This window comes from Hibiscus syriacus, unplaced genomic scaffold (assembly GCF_006381635.1).
Source record: "Hibiscus syriacus cultivar Baekdansim isolate YM2019G1 unplaced genomic scaffold, ASM638163v2 tig00116937_pilon, whole genome shotgun sequence".
Classification (NCBI taxonomy): domain Eukaryota; kingdom Viridiplantae; phylum Streptophyta; class Magnoliopsida; order Malvales; family Malvaceae; genus Hibiscus; species Hibiscus syriacus.
In genome coordinates this window covers 1,460,859-1,475,835 of record NW_024063475.1, presented here as the reverse complement: position 1 = coordinate 1,475,835, position 14,977 = coordinate 1,460,859, and the positions used below count along the sequence as shown (strand labels likewise).

Here is a 14,977-nt window from a genome sequence, read left to right as displayed (position 1 = left end):
GGGTTAACATTTTAGATTGTAACATCAAAATGTTACCCTTAAATTAAATTTGTCGTAATTTAAAAACTCACGTAATATTTTAAGTTATAACAAGAAATATTACCAAAATATTTAATATTTGTTGATATGCGTAACATTTCAAGTTACAATCTAAAATGTTACCAAAATCATAACAAATTATGTAAAAAAATAATATTGTCGGTTTGCTCTTATTATTAATATTGATTCAATTTTAAACGTCAAGTAACATTTTAAGTTATAATCATATATGTTATCAAAATATATAATATTTTAAGTTAATATTTGATAAAAATTTTCATTTAACCAGTAATTAGTGAAATTGAACACGCTTAGGACTATAAATGAGACGAGACAAAGCACAAATTATTTGAGATTGATTCAGTCTACTCCTAAATCGAATAAATTTGACTCGATTTAAATTCTTAACGAACTGAAACAAACTACTTTATACCTGACTCGAAAAACTCATGAACAATTCAAAAAATAATATATTAAATATTTAATTTTTTTAAATTAAATTATTAATAATATTAACATTTATATATTATTATTTTAAATAAAATATAAAATTTTCATAAACAAGTTCATGCTTTATTTAAGCGTATTTAAGTTCCGCGTAATAGATTCACCTTAAAGGGCCACTGTATTTTATTTTCTCGGTTTTCATCCGTTGGCACTTGGCAATGCAATATATATATATATATATAAACATATACCCCGTAATAAATCTGAAATAAAAATCAATTTTAAAAGTAGAAGGGGCCAAAGCAAAAGCCTCTTCTTAAACCCTTACCTTCAACTTTCCCTAAGCCGCACTTCTCCTCGACGCCGCTCCCTTTATAGCATATCACCTCCGTCTCCGTTTAGTTTCATCTCATAACCGACCGCCGAAATGGCTCAAATCACGGAGGTCTCCTTCTCTTCCTCTGCTAAAATTTTAATTATTCGAAATACTTTTTAGTTAATAATTTTTTCTTAACTGTTTTCATGTTAGGTTCTTTTCCAACATAAGATTATCAAGTTTTTTTTATGAAGTTTTCTGAGTTGAGCTTTTTGTAAGGAATTTTACAGGGGGCTACGGATTCAGTGGATGCGATACGGTTCAATTTCATGTCAACCGACGAGGTTCGGAAACACAGCGTTTTGAAAGTCACTAACGCCAATTTGCTTGACTTCATGGACCGCCCTATGCCTGGTGGATTATACGATTCCTTCTTAGGCCCCCTTGAGGACCGAACTCCGTATGTTCTTTAAGTTTTCCTGAAGAATGAATTTCTGTGTAATTCGGTAAACATATTGATTGCATTCTATATAGGCCGTTGTGCTTCCGGCGGCAACTAAATGCAACTTCATGAACAATAGATTAAAGCATTTGTTTGTTTTGATGTTTATTTTTATTTTTATTGCAGTTGTAAAAGCTGTGGTCTCTTGAAATTAAATTGCTCGGGTCACTGTGGTCACATTGATTTGGTGTCTCCAATTTATAATCCTTTACTCTTCAATTTTCTTCATGCACTTATCCAAAGGACTTGTTTCTTATGCTATCATTTTAGGGCAGACAAGACTGAGGTAAATTGTTTTCTAATGTTCTTGTCTTCTTGGACTCTTTTGTTTACTTCTCTAATATATATTTTCTTTTGGGTTTAAATTAATTTAAGGTTGAGAGATGTGTTTCTCAATTGAAACTCATTGGAAAAGGGGATATTGTTGGCGCCAAAAGTTTAGATTCAGACTCAAAAGATGCATCATCATATCCAGAGAATAGTGAAGGGAGCCAAGACTTAGGTTCTAGACTGCAGGATTCTGAGGCTGTAAAGGCAAAAGAATGGACGCCTCTTCAGCTTACCGAGGCAATGTCGGTTTAAATAATTTCTGAAAGTGAGGTTAAAAAATGTAAGAACTGTGATGCGAAAAATCCTGCTATTTCGAAGCTCATTTTTGGTGGTTTCATACGGTATATTCTTATTTTCCTTTATCTTTACTCGAAAAAAAAAATAAAGTTAAATTTCCTATTATACAAATTAGTAAATATTGAACCAATTGCCAAATAATTTTGCTTCAGTATTAGTACATATAACACTTCGGGTTTACTTGCTTTTATCCAATAAGTTGTTCATATATGTATATTTATGTAGCCTATTTCCAAGTTTCCTATAACATAATATATATTTATAGAAAGATACCTCTATGTATATACATGAATGTTCATGAGAATTTTGTAAACAATTTTAGTTAGGTTCAACAATATAATTAATGAACATGTTTGATCTTTAAACGAAATTGTGAAAAAAATAATTAAAAATGATCATGAAAAAGAAAAGTTAAAAAAGTTACGTGTGAAACATGCAAAAAAATCTTGTACTGATAGTTACTAGTCAATATAGGCTGGTATGATCAGAACTAGCCATTATGACAACCCAAACGGTGTGATATTAGTATTGTTTTGGTTTATCTCAAAGCTGGTACATACTAGTTCTTATAAACACATTGATCGTAACTCAAGGATATATATATGTGTGCAGATGATGTGTGTCGTTAATTATGTTTTTCTTTCTGTTCTAGTTTCCTTGATTTTTCAAAGCATGACAATAAATATTCCATTTGGGCTTTGGGGTTTTCAGTTATTTTCTTTCATTTGGGTGAACGTGCAAAGTGATTCCATGGTGTTTTAGTTAATTTGTGTAACTGAGATAGTTGCTCTAGTATTCTTTTCCACATTGGAGAACTTCTGGGCATTAGTGGTTCAATGCTTTAATGTCCTTGTTTCTAACTTCAGAGTGGCATGTCGGGTACGCAAATGAGGGAAGACGTTATCAGAGGGTGCAAATGGCAGATGCTTTTTCTGCTGAAGCTGGATCTGAGATAGAAGACGACAACGACGCATCTGGCTCTGAAGTGTTGAGATAACAAAAATGAAGACTTCTGAAATTGGCTTCATGGGAGCTGAAGGTATTAATGCAAAAGCTAGTAAAAAGAAGGATAAAGTACCTCTTGAGTTCCTGAAGCAGAAGAATTTGTTTTCGGACCACTTTTGCCATCAGAGATATGATTCTTATTTATGGAAAATTATCTGGCATTGTTTTCATACTTGATTTCATGAGTAAATTATTCATTTTAGAATTCTTAATCTGTCACAGGTCATTAAAGTTATAAAACTTCTATGGGAAAATGACATTGAACTTTGCTCCTTGATCAATGATATTCAGCAGTAAGGGTTTGGGGAGAAAGTGTGTTATTCAATGTTCTTTTTGGAGACCATTCTTGTACCTCCTATTAAGTTTCGTGCTCCAACTAAGGGAGGTGATTCTGTAAGTATCTATATTTGATAGAATTTCCTTATTTCTTTCAAGGGGGAGGGAGGTTTTGATAAAGCTTGGTTAGCTCATTCATCCCTATTACATGTTGATAGGGTGATTGATGGCTGGTTTTCGTTAAATTATAATAGTGCACATAGAAGAACAAGGAATGGAGAATTGGGATAGGTTGTTTGACATACTCAAGATTGGAAATGGGATTTTTTTATAATCTTTCATTTCCTTCTATTCCTTTTAGCTATCCAAACAACCTTTCTATCCTTTAATAACTTTAATCAAAACATAGCCTAGTATTCTGAGAGGCTCTTATAGATGCCATTTCGTCACTTTCAGTTAGCTTTGATTGTTGAATATTTGAAAATTACATTTTGGAATTTGAATTGCCTAACTTTCTTTACAATTTTCTGTTTCTTTGCTATTGATGTTGCATCACATGGAGTAGGTTTTCCCTTTCAGGAATGAAAATCTGCTAACATCATTTTCAATTTCCCCCCCACCCCTTGTAGGTGATGGAGCATCCTCAAACTGTTTTACTAAGTAAGGTGTTGCAGGCTAATATATCACTAGGAAATGCTTATAACAACAGTTTGCAGAGTTGAAAGGTTATAATTAGACTATGGATGGATCTGCAGCAATCAGTAAATTTGTTGTTTGATAGCAAAACTGCAATGAGTAAGTACAGTTTCTTCCTATGTCTCATGGTGCACTTTTTAGGTGAGAAAATCGATATAAACTGCTAGTTGCTTGAACTTTATTAGCAAAGTGTATTGAACCTATAGTAGTCGATGCGTACTGGTACCAGTCATACTGGCTGGTATGTATCTTTTTTTAAAAAAAGGAAACTGTGTTAACATTGTAACATTTCAGAATTTGTATCTGGCTGTATAAGTTTTACCACTAGCTTGTACCAGTTTGTATTGGCCTATGCTGGTACATACTGATTTGTGTTGTCGGTGCAAGGTTATATATATATATATATATATATATATATTTTTTTTTTTTAACTTTTTTGATTCTTTTAACCAATTTCTTGTACTTTTCTAGTCGTTGTAATTTTTATTTTCATGTTTTCATTCAAAAAGAAGATATATTATTTATTAATTTAGGCATTGAATCTAATTAATAATAAATATTATAGTTTTCTAATATTTATATACTTATTTTATTTATTTATCATTTAACTTTTCCAATATCAAAGATTTTTATATATTTTAAAATTTGTATTTGTATATAAACTTATATTTTTATGCAGTTTAAATGTATGTTTGTGCGTGAAAAAAATGTTGGAAAATTTGAAAATGAGCTATTTATATATATGAAAAATATTTTAGAAATTCAGAAAACCCGAAACGGTGTGCCAAAATGCATTGGGTGCTAATACCAAAAGAAAAAGGGTATGCCTACTGTTATGGCGCTGCCTAATTTGATTGACCATAGTGTTGGCTGTTGAGAGTTTTGAAGTTGCTTTGAGCTGAAGTTTACACTGGAGGGGCATAAAGTGTACATTTAGCATGTTAGGAAGTGAATTTGCTGGTTTTATTTTTGCACTAGGTGAGCTATAGAGAACATTGCATTCTTGTTGGACATAGTGAAGACCTGACAATTTGTGCATGTGTCGTATTTGTGTATTTTGCTGTATCATAATCATATTTAAGGCACTCTTTATTTTTGGAAGCCTTGATACATCATATGGATATTGAGACATTTGTGTATCAGTTTCTTTTGGCTATGGTGTAATCATATATTGTCTGATATTGCGAGGTCTAAATGTACGCTGGTGAAACATTGATTAAATCATCCCAATAGACAAATACTTAAATTATCTATTAGGGAATAATTTTTATTGAGCTTATTGAGGATACATTTTTAATTAGACCCGAGGGTATTACTTTATCCGTACAGTGACCTCCTAGCATTCGAAAAATGCTCAGTTGTGCTAATCTGGGAAAGGGTTTGTTGAAAGCTAATTTAGAGTTGTGAATTTGTATATATCCCTAACTGTATGCTGCAATTGAAGACACGACTGCACTGTTCTTTTGCTTCCAATTCTTTCACGTTTTACATCCATGGGAGAGAATGAACGAGGAGATTCTGCTTGCATCTGAATTTTGCGTGCAATGTATTTATACATGGCATGCATATGTGGCCTTTTGCTTTAGACTAAATACTGCTGTTAGATTGAGATCTTTTATATATAGTTAGATTGAGATCTATTCTTTATGGCAGGTCAAAGGAGAGATGCAAGCTCAGGAATATGCCAGTTGCTGGAGAAGAAGGAAGGCATGTTCCGCCAGAAAATGATGGGGAAAAGAGTTAATTTTGCATGTCGATCTGTTATATCCCCCGACCCTTATCTAGCGGTTAATGAGATTGGTATTCCTCCGTATTTTGCTTTAAGGTTAACCTAACCCGAGGTAAAAGCATTGTACCATTTTAGTCCATCTTGTAGATTATTGTATTTTTAGGATTTCTCTTAGAATTATTGCAATGGAGTTTAATGAGTGCAATTTAGATTATTAGGTTCCCTTTTTTATGTATTTTGCTTGGTCGTGAATCTTTAGGTTGGCTCACAATTGGAGAAAATTGTTGCTTGCCTTACAAAAATACTATAATTTTTTGGTCTGTTTATCTTGCAATGGCTTCTTTTGCTTGTAGCCTTTTACAACCTTTTGTTTAATATGAGCCTTCACATCTTTATTTGATAGGAGAAATTTTGCAATCATAGGATAAGCTAGAAAATTTCTGTTTCCACTATTGTAGAGTTGACTGTTATGGAAGGATAATGCGAGTCCATAGCAAGAAGGCTTAATTAGGACATGAAACCAAGTTATTGGGCTTGTATGTCAGTTTTATGTGGAAAATGTTCATGGCTTGCTAACTCTGCATATGAAGATACATGTATTTTTTGACTGACAATAGGATTAACACCGGGTTAACTCAGTTTGATGTATGGAAGTTGCTGTAAATGAAAAAAGTATTTACTTCGAAACACCTTAAGACATGTTAAGTTCCAGTCAAACCCTTTTGTCGATGCTTTGTTGATAGAAAAGTGAAATACTTTTCTCTCTCTCACTTGTAGAAACATCAAAGAGAAATAACTATTGTTCTTACAAAATTATGAATCATATATACTGACAATAGATGCTTGTTATCCTTTTCTAAATACATATAAAGAAGTCTTAAGGGTGGAGATTGTTTTCCAACCTTGATACTCTCTGGGCTAAAGTGATTTTGAACTTTAAATTACCTTTGCTACCATTTAAGATGCACAGTTGAATTATGCGTAGAATTTCCTATTAGCAGTCATGTTACTGATTTTTTTTTGATAAGAAGTCATGTTACTGAATTAAAATATTGGTAAGTTTATTTTGACAATGATGCTCAGTTTCAAATGTTTATGACATTTCTCTGTACTGATTTTCGGGTTTTGGAAGTAAATCCTCATGGAAGTGCACTTGAAAACCTTTTTATTCTGATTTTTTTATTATTTCTTTTTTCCCCTTTAACTGTTGATGTGTTTGCAGAGAGTGACTCCTTGGAATATTGTGAAGTTGAGGGAAGCAATTGTAAATGGATCTGAAGTTCATCCTGGGGCTACACATTATGTTGATAAGTTATCCACCCAAAGACTGCCACCTAATAGAAAATCACGTATTTCCATATCTAGAAAATTACCTTCATCAAGAGGAGCTATTTCCCAACCTGGAAAGATTTTTGAGTATGAATTTGAAGGAAAAGTTGTTCTTCCGCACTTACAAGACGGAGATGTTGTGCTAGTTAACCGACAGGTACACATGGACCTTATCAATTACTTTTATTGCTGATCCATTCAAGTTGTCATCTCTCTTAAAAATATGGAAATTTGCTTGGTGTGGTGAAAAATGCAGGGAACTGGAGTTCTCTGCATTTTTTCTTGTTCATCTCTAAATACATGAGAAAAGAACATGGAAAATGAAATTGTAATTTCCGTTTTAAATAGACTTCCACCTGTTGTAGGAAAGTTTTGGTGCAATAGACTAAATGCAGCTTTTTCTGGTTTACAACGAGAATAGGCTGTCCAATCCTCTCATGTAGTCCATCTTATTTTGTCCATGCACTTTCTTTTCCCATTCTTCGTTTTATTATCTTGCTCCTAATGCGCATGTGGTTAAAGGGTAACATAAAATTTCTGGCAAGCATCTTGATATTAGCTTTTATAATATTTATTTTGCTTCGAAGGTTCTTAATCCTTTTCCACTTATTATTTCTTGTTAAACACTAATCCTTAACAGACTTTGTTTGTGGTCACTGTCTTTTTATTTTTGGTCAATACTGCCTATTACTCCTAATTTACTGGCAGTAGGTGCTCACACAAATGCATATTTTGGGACAGTTGTGCTGTTGTTTATGAGTGTTATACTCTAATGAAATGAAATGAGACCTTTTATGTTGTGTAAGGTAATGTAGATCTTCATGAGTCAGTGGATTGTGGTGTTTAATTATTTCATAGCATACTAGTTTTATTCTATCTTTTTAAACATCTTGTTTATCTCCTTTGTGGCTTTATGTTTTAGTTTAATTTGCTCAAGAAAAAGATGTATCAAGGTTTTCAAAAATTGCAAAGTATTTGCATTTTATTGAATGTAGAATTGCACTTTTTTTTGAGGTTTTCTACATAGTGTGAATCACGTCTAATTAAATACATCTTTTGTTACATTGTTGTTCCTTGAGTTTGAGTTTTATTCAAACTTTTTTTCTGGCAGCTTACGCTTCACAAGTCGAGTATAATGGCACATGTAGTTCGTGTGTTGAAGGGGGAGAAGACAATTCGTATGCGTTATGCAAATTGCAGGTTGTTATGATATGAATTATGAATGATACATGCATGCTTAAGTAAGAATTAAAAGAGATAATAGGACACACATGCAGTACTCTATGTACATGAGGGGTGTGTGGACTCCGCACCCAGTGTGCCTGATCTATGTGGCTCACTCAAAAGAGTTTGAGGTGTCTTTTATGTTTGGTACAAAGGTGAGTACACCTACTTGTACATTACATTCATGTAATTTTTTAGTGGTTAATATTTTTCTAGTAGGACTAATATATCATTTTTTCTTCTGATTTCAGTACGTACAATGCTGATTTTGATGGTGATGAAATAAATGCTCATTTCCCACAAGATGAAATTTCTCGTGCTGAAGCATATAACCTCGTTAATGCAAATAACCAGTACGTCAGGCCCACGAATGGTGAACCACTTAGAGCCTTAATCTGTGGTAGATCTAGAAATTAAAAAATGGGGGTCCAAAATTTTAATATCCTATTCTAAAAAAATTTGGGTATGCAAATTTTCTTATTTTTTTCTATTCCTATTAATAAATTAAACTAAATTTAACATTTTCTCAAAATAATAGGTGTACAATGGCTCCCTTGGGAGCCAGTACATCCTCCCCTGGCCTTAATTCAGGTTTTGGATCCATATAGTGATTTTGCTTGAAGATGACTTTTTTTTGCTCCACTTAATATATAATTGGTACCTCTCTTTATATTTTTATTTATTTATTTTTTAAAATTTAGGATCATATTGTAAGTGGTGTTCTTCTCACGAAGAGGGATACTTTCTTAAGCTGTGATGAATTTAATCAGCTCTGGTGTTTCTGGTTTAACCCAAAGTTCCCACTCTAGAGTTAAAATTGAGTAATGAGTTAATATGTATAAATATATTACCCTTGATATATGGTCCCATATGTTTTAATCTATGCTCTTTTTTTCTGGTATCAAGAAAATCTTACATTTGGCCACAAATTACTGATTTTCTTTTCTTTTTAAAGATTTCTATCCATTTACCTTTTTTTTTTTTTGTTTCGACTACATCTATCCATTTTTCTAGGTCATAACTGCTGCGCTAAATCATATTACTAGTGGTCGCCCACCATTTACAGTGGAAAAAACTGGGAAAATCCCACATGATTTTTTTAAGAACAGATCAAATGTAAAAAATCCAAACTCTGGAGTAAGCAAAGATGCTGGAAAAAACACAAACAAACAACCTGATGAAGAAAAGATATTGATTTTCAAAAATCACTTGGTTCGTGGTGTGATTGATAAGGCCCAGTTCGCTGATTTTGGTCTAGTTCATACAGTTCAGGAGCTATATGGCTCAAACACTGCAGGCTTTCTGCTCAGTATTCAGTCGCCTCTTTACAGTTTTCTTGCAGGTAAACTTGCTTTAATCTCTATGAGTGTGTTTGGATGAAGGATTTCAAGGAGGATATTTATTTTTATCAAGGTATTTAATATCCCCAAAATGAATTTTATATTTTGGGTTAAGTTAATGGAGAATTTCAAAATTTACAATGAATTTAAAAGTTGATTTTGGTAGCCCAAATCCCATCCAAAGAAGTGATTTTTTAAAATTCCCCCCAATTTTATTTCATTTAATTCATTGGGCCCCACTATAGAATAAAAAATTTAAACTTCAAAAATACTATTTTTTATTTAATTCTAACAAATATTTTTATGTTTTATATTATTAAAATTATTTGTATAATTTTGCAAATCTAATGATATAAATTTGCATATTTTTTATATTATTTATTGTTAATATCATTATTTTTCTTTTATAATTATTTTTAAACTTGTAAATTTTAATAGCCTTGGTTTTTCTAAAACAATTATTTGTCCAAACAAAATAATAATAAATGCTAGCATTTTTAATATCTCCAAAAAATTTAAAATTCCTTATCTAAATGCACCCTAAAATTTAATGCTTAATATTGCAACATATGGAATTTGATGTTCAAACTTGCTTGATATGACATGGATGATGCAGATGCATGGTTTCACATGTGGAATAGATGACCTTTTGATAATGAATGATAAAGACATTGAAAGGAAAAAGCAACTTGAAGAATGTGAAAAGAAAGTAACAGAAGCACATTATGAGTTATGTGGATTCAAGGTGGATACTGAAATAGGTACGTTGATATTTTGAATGTTTCTTAATGCATCCCGTTTTTGTTGTAGGTTAATGTTAAGTTTGTCCTATTTATATAAAAGTTCAAAGTTTGCCTTCGTTCGAGGTAAACTTTACTGAATATTTGCTTTCATGTGTTTGTGATATTGACTTTGGGTCTTTCTCAGATAGTCGTATCTTCTTTTGTTGGTTTAAGCATATGATATTTGGGTCAGTTGGTGTAGCATTTTGGTGCTACATAGTAGCTTAACGTTATTAGAGAAGGGAAAGAAGAAATGAACAGTTAGATACTCAATTCAAAGCAAAGAAGTTGAGAAATTCTCTGAACAAAGACCTAGAGTAGGATCAAGAAACCTTCTTTTCCATGAATACAAAACCAAACCTGGCACTTGCTACTGACTACGAACATTTCTCAATATGATCATTTACAGAAGAACAATAAATTTGAAAGAGTTTATCACTCAGACTAAGATACTAATGTGAGCACAGACTTTACAGTGTGTAAGGTAGGGTCCAAGCCAATATTTTGATACGATTGCAGATTTCTAGTAAGGTGGAGGGGGTTTAATTCCCACCCGTTTTTCCACTCAAACCCCCTCCTCCTCTCCCTATATAAACCCCTTTAACTCCACTTATTCTTCATGCCAAATCATTCTTTCTCTCTAATATAACTCAAATCACTCTCATTTGAGTTAAAAATTTCTTAATAGTTGGTAAGAAATTTATTTTTAAATTAGTATATTTTTTAAAAAAAGTTATTATATTTTTTTTATAAATAATTATTTAAAAATAATGTTATATTTTTATTAAAATAATATTTATATAATTATTAAATAATTAAATTTATTAATTAATTATTTGTGCTAATTATATTTGTTTGCATACAATTATAATGGAAAGCGAGCTGTGATTGGATGCAAATTATATCTCAAGATATTTTAGTGATATAGTAATATTTTTTTGAAATTTATGTAAATGTTTAATATTTTTTTAATTTAAAGTTTTCATTAATTTATATTAATTTTTCAAATTTTTGGAATGTTTATTAATTAGAAAAATGATCGTATTTTGAAGACATTTATTCGAAACACGAAGATACCGACACCAACATGTATTTGGCATTATCTGTCTACAGCCGGGTTCGAGTATATTGCGAAAGTTGTTGGCGGTTACAAAATGGAACCCACCCTAATTTCCGCATTAATTGAGAGGTGAACACAGGAGACACACACATTACATCTTCCATGTGGAGAGAGTACAATTACACTGGAGGATGTCTCAATATATTTGGGGCTCTCCGTTGATGGAAATGTTATGTGTGGTGTGGCGATGGTGATTGTCGTTTACTATGCATGGAGTATCTTAGAGCTTTTCCGCCAGATTTCAATGGAGATCGGATATCTTTATCATGGCTAAAAGCCAATTTTGAAGATTTAAATGAAAATGCTTCTGTGGATGAAACAAAGGAATGTGCTCGGACATATATACTACGAATCATTGGAGTAATATTGATTATCGACAAATCTCGCAACCAGGTGCATTGTATGTAGTTGCGTCATCTTATTAATTTTGATGAAGCGTGAAGATACAGTCGGGGCGCCATAGTTTTGGCATTTCTCTTTAGAGAAATGTGTCGTGCAACGAATTATAGTAAAACTGCTATCGGTGGATGTCTCCTGCTTCTCCAATCATGGGCGTGGCTCCACATGCCTTTCTTATACTCGATCGTTAATGAGCCATATGTATTCCAGTTATTATTGAGGTAATTTCAAAACTAAATTTTGATTTAAATATTTTTTAATTAAATAATGACATAATGTTTATATTATATTAAATAAGTGGTCGATGAGAAGAACGAATCATAGAGATATCCCTAGTGAACTAAAGGATATCCATTTAATTATTGATTAAAAAGTTGGGTATAAGGTACGTCTTTAATATAAAGAATTTAATTTAAAATACTTGATATAATTAAAATATTATATTGATAAGAAATATATATTTATGTTTCAGTTTCAGTGGATACCTTATGCGAGCGATGTAATAAGGGCTTGCATCACACCCCACTTGAGTGGGCCATTAGATGTTTGGATGTCAGTTGTGTCTCTTATATGTTATGCTATTGTTGAGTGGCATCCGATTGATCGTGTGCTCCATCAGTTTTGTTGTACGCAATATATTCCTGAAGCACCTATCAGTCGCACCACCAGAACCATCACAATATCCTTCATCTCCACCGATTATGAGGTCTCAGGGGTACATGCCCAGTCCACCAGTTCAGATGCCACCTCTGCAGGGGTATATGCCCAGTCCAACATTTCATATGCCACCTCTGCAGGGGTATATGCCCAGTCCAACATTTCATATGCCACATTACATTCCTAGACCACAGGGATACATACCCATCCCGTAAGGTTACATTCCTAGCCAACAGGGTTTTATTACACCCCATGGAGGTGCGTATATGGCTATGCTTAATGATCCAACATATAGTTCATATGCATTTTATATGGATCACAGACATTGATGTCAATGTTTTCACAGTTTATCAATTTTCTTTGAGCGGTGGGATAGTTAGTAATACTCCTCCAGGGTCATTATACAGTCTCTTCATCGTCATTCATGTCAAATGAAAAAAATGTTTATGATGATAGTGAAGATGAAGAGAATGAAGAGAAAGTTATACGAAGAAATCCTCAACGAAATAGACAACCACCGCCCTGTGAAACTTATTCGAGAAGACGACATCGTTGATCAATTGAAAGATAATATTAATAGTTGTTTATCAAAATTTTATGTAATTTTGTAATGTTTTTTAAATGTTTTATGTTTTTAAAATTCAACTTGAAATGTTTATATAATGTAATTTTTTAAAATGTTTTATGTTTTTAAAATTCAAATTCAACTTAATATTCCAATTCCAATTTAAAATTGTATTCGAAATTCAATGTCAACTTCATATTCCAATTAAAATTTAAAATTGTATTCAAAATTCAAAGTAACTTTATATTCCAATTAAAGTTCATAATGAAAGTGACATTACAATTGAAACTTAAATATAACAGGTGTTGACGTGAATAGTGCCTCTTCGGGGGACATCACACATAATATGGCAATTATAACATATTCTCTGACAAAAAAAAAGGCGCGCCCTATCAAATATAACAGGTGTTGACGTGAATAGTGCCCTGTCGAGGGACATCACACGTAGTAGGACAATTATAACCTGATGAACTGCAGAGAATCTATAACAAAAAGGGAAGACGTGTTTCACAAGAAGCATTTTCTGCATTTTAAGTGAATCTCTTGCATGTCACATTGTCGCATCCCATCAAACATAATAGGTGTTGACGTGAATAATGCCTCGTCGGGGGACATCACACATAATAGGGTAATTATAACCTATTCTCTGACATAAAGGAAATGTCCCCCCCCACAAGAAGCGCTTTTACCACATTGTTGTGTCCCATCAAACATAATAGGTGTTTACATAAATAGTGCCCCGTCGGGGGACATCACACATAATAGGGTAATTACAAACCTATTTTCTGACAAAAAGGAAAGGCGCGTCCAACAAAAAGCACTTTTACGTGAATAGTGCCCCGGTTATGGACATTATTAAATGCAACATATTCTAAAATTTCAAAACACACAACTGATCTCAACATTTCAATCTCTCATACTCTAAAATTCTCAAACCTATATTCTCTGAAAATGAGTTGTCTTTCTGTTGTTTATTATGATGGGGAAATTAAGGAGTCTGAAGAGAAAGTTGTTTTTGAATCAGATCATTATATCCCCCTTAACCTTGAAGAGAAACATCACTCTTGAGGAGTTAATCACAAAAATTTCGTTAAAAATTCGTGTTGCAGGTATGAGAAGACTATCTTTACTTCAGTATAGATCACCTACTGAACTTTTTCCAGGCACATATACATCATTTCAGCTTTCCAACGATGATGATGTTGCTATGATGGTTGATGCTCATATGGGAAGTTCACAATCTCTTATTGAAATCTATGTCACTTTTATTGAGGTTCATGCTTCTTGTAGTCTGTCATATTCCTCTCACTACGGCTTGGCGTAACAAGCTGATCAAGTTGACAGCCTGACTCAACTGATCTGTAATAATTTCACATCATAAATAGTAAATCTAATGCTAGCTGTCATGCCATCAAGTTCAATAGGAATGCATTCATCAATAACTATTTATGATCTCAACCCACTTGGCTTTACCAATAATCCATATGGCAACATCTCTTTTACTTCAAGGGGTAGACATTCATCTGCCATCGTTTTCGACTTGAACATGGAAATGTCATCGACACAACAGTCTGTTCACAACCCATATAGTACAATGGCTTCAAGTTAAAGGGAGGATATGCAAGTGGTAACTTCTTTGACCTCAACATTGGATTATCCGAGGAACGCTTATCTCCACCAGAAAAACCTCTTCATGAGCCAGATACAGATGGTGCTTAAACGGGATTATTCGTTGAACCTTACCCACCACAATTTAACATACACTCAAATGATGATACGGATGAAGTTCCCATAAATACAACACCAATCGAACTTCCTGCACATATGTATGGGGCTGACTATGATTCAATATACGGGCCTGAATTTCTGGATCTCTTTAATGTTTGTAACTATGGATTTCACTCATCAGTCAATGATGGTGACT

The 14,977-nt window shown here is 32.9% G+C and overlaps 1 pseudogene; it reads left to right on the top strand.

Moving 5' to 3' along the window:
• Positions 1-793: 793 nt before the first annotated feature.
• Positions 794-10,345, top strand: LOC120188009 (annotated as a pseudogene).
• The last annotated feature ends 4,632 nt before the right edge of the window (positions 10,346-14,977 follow it).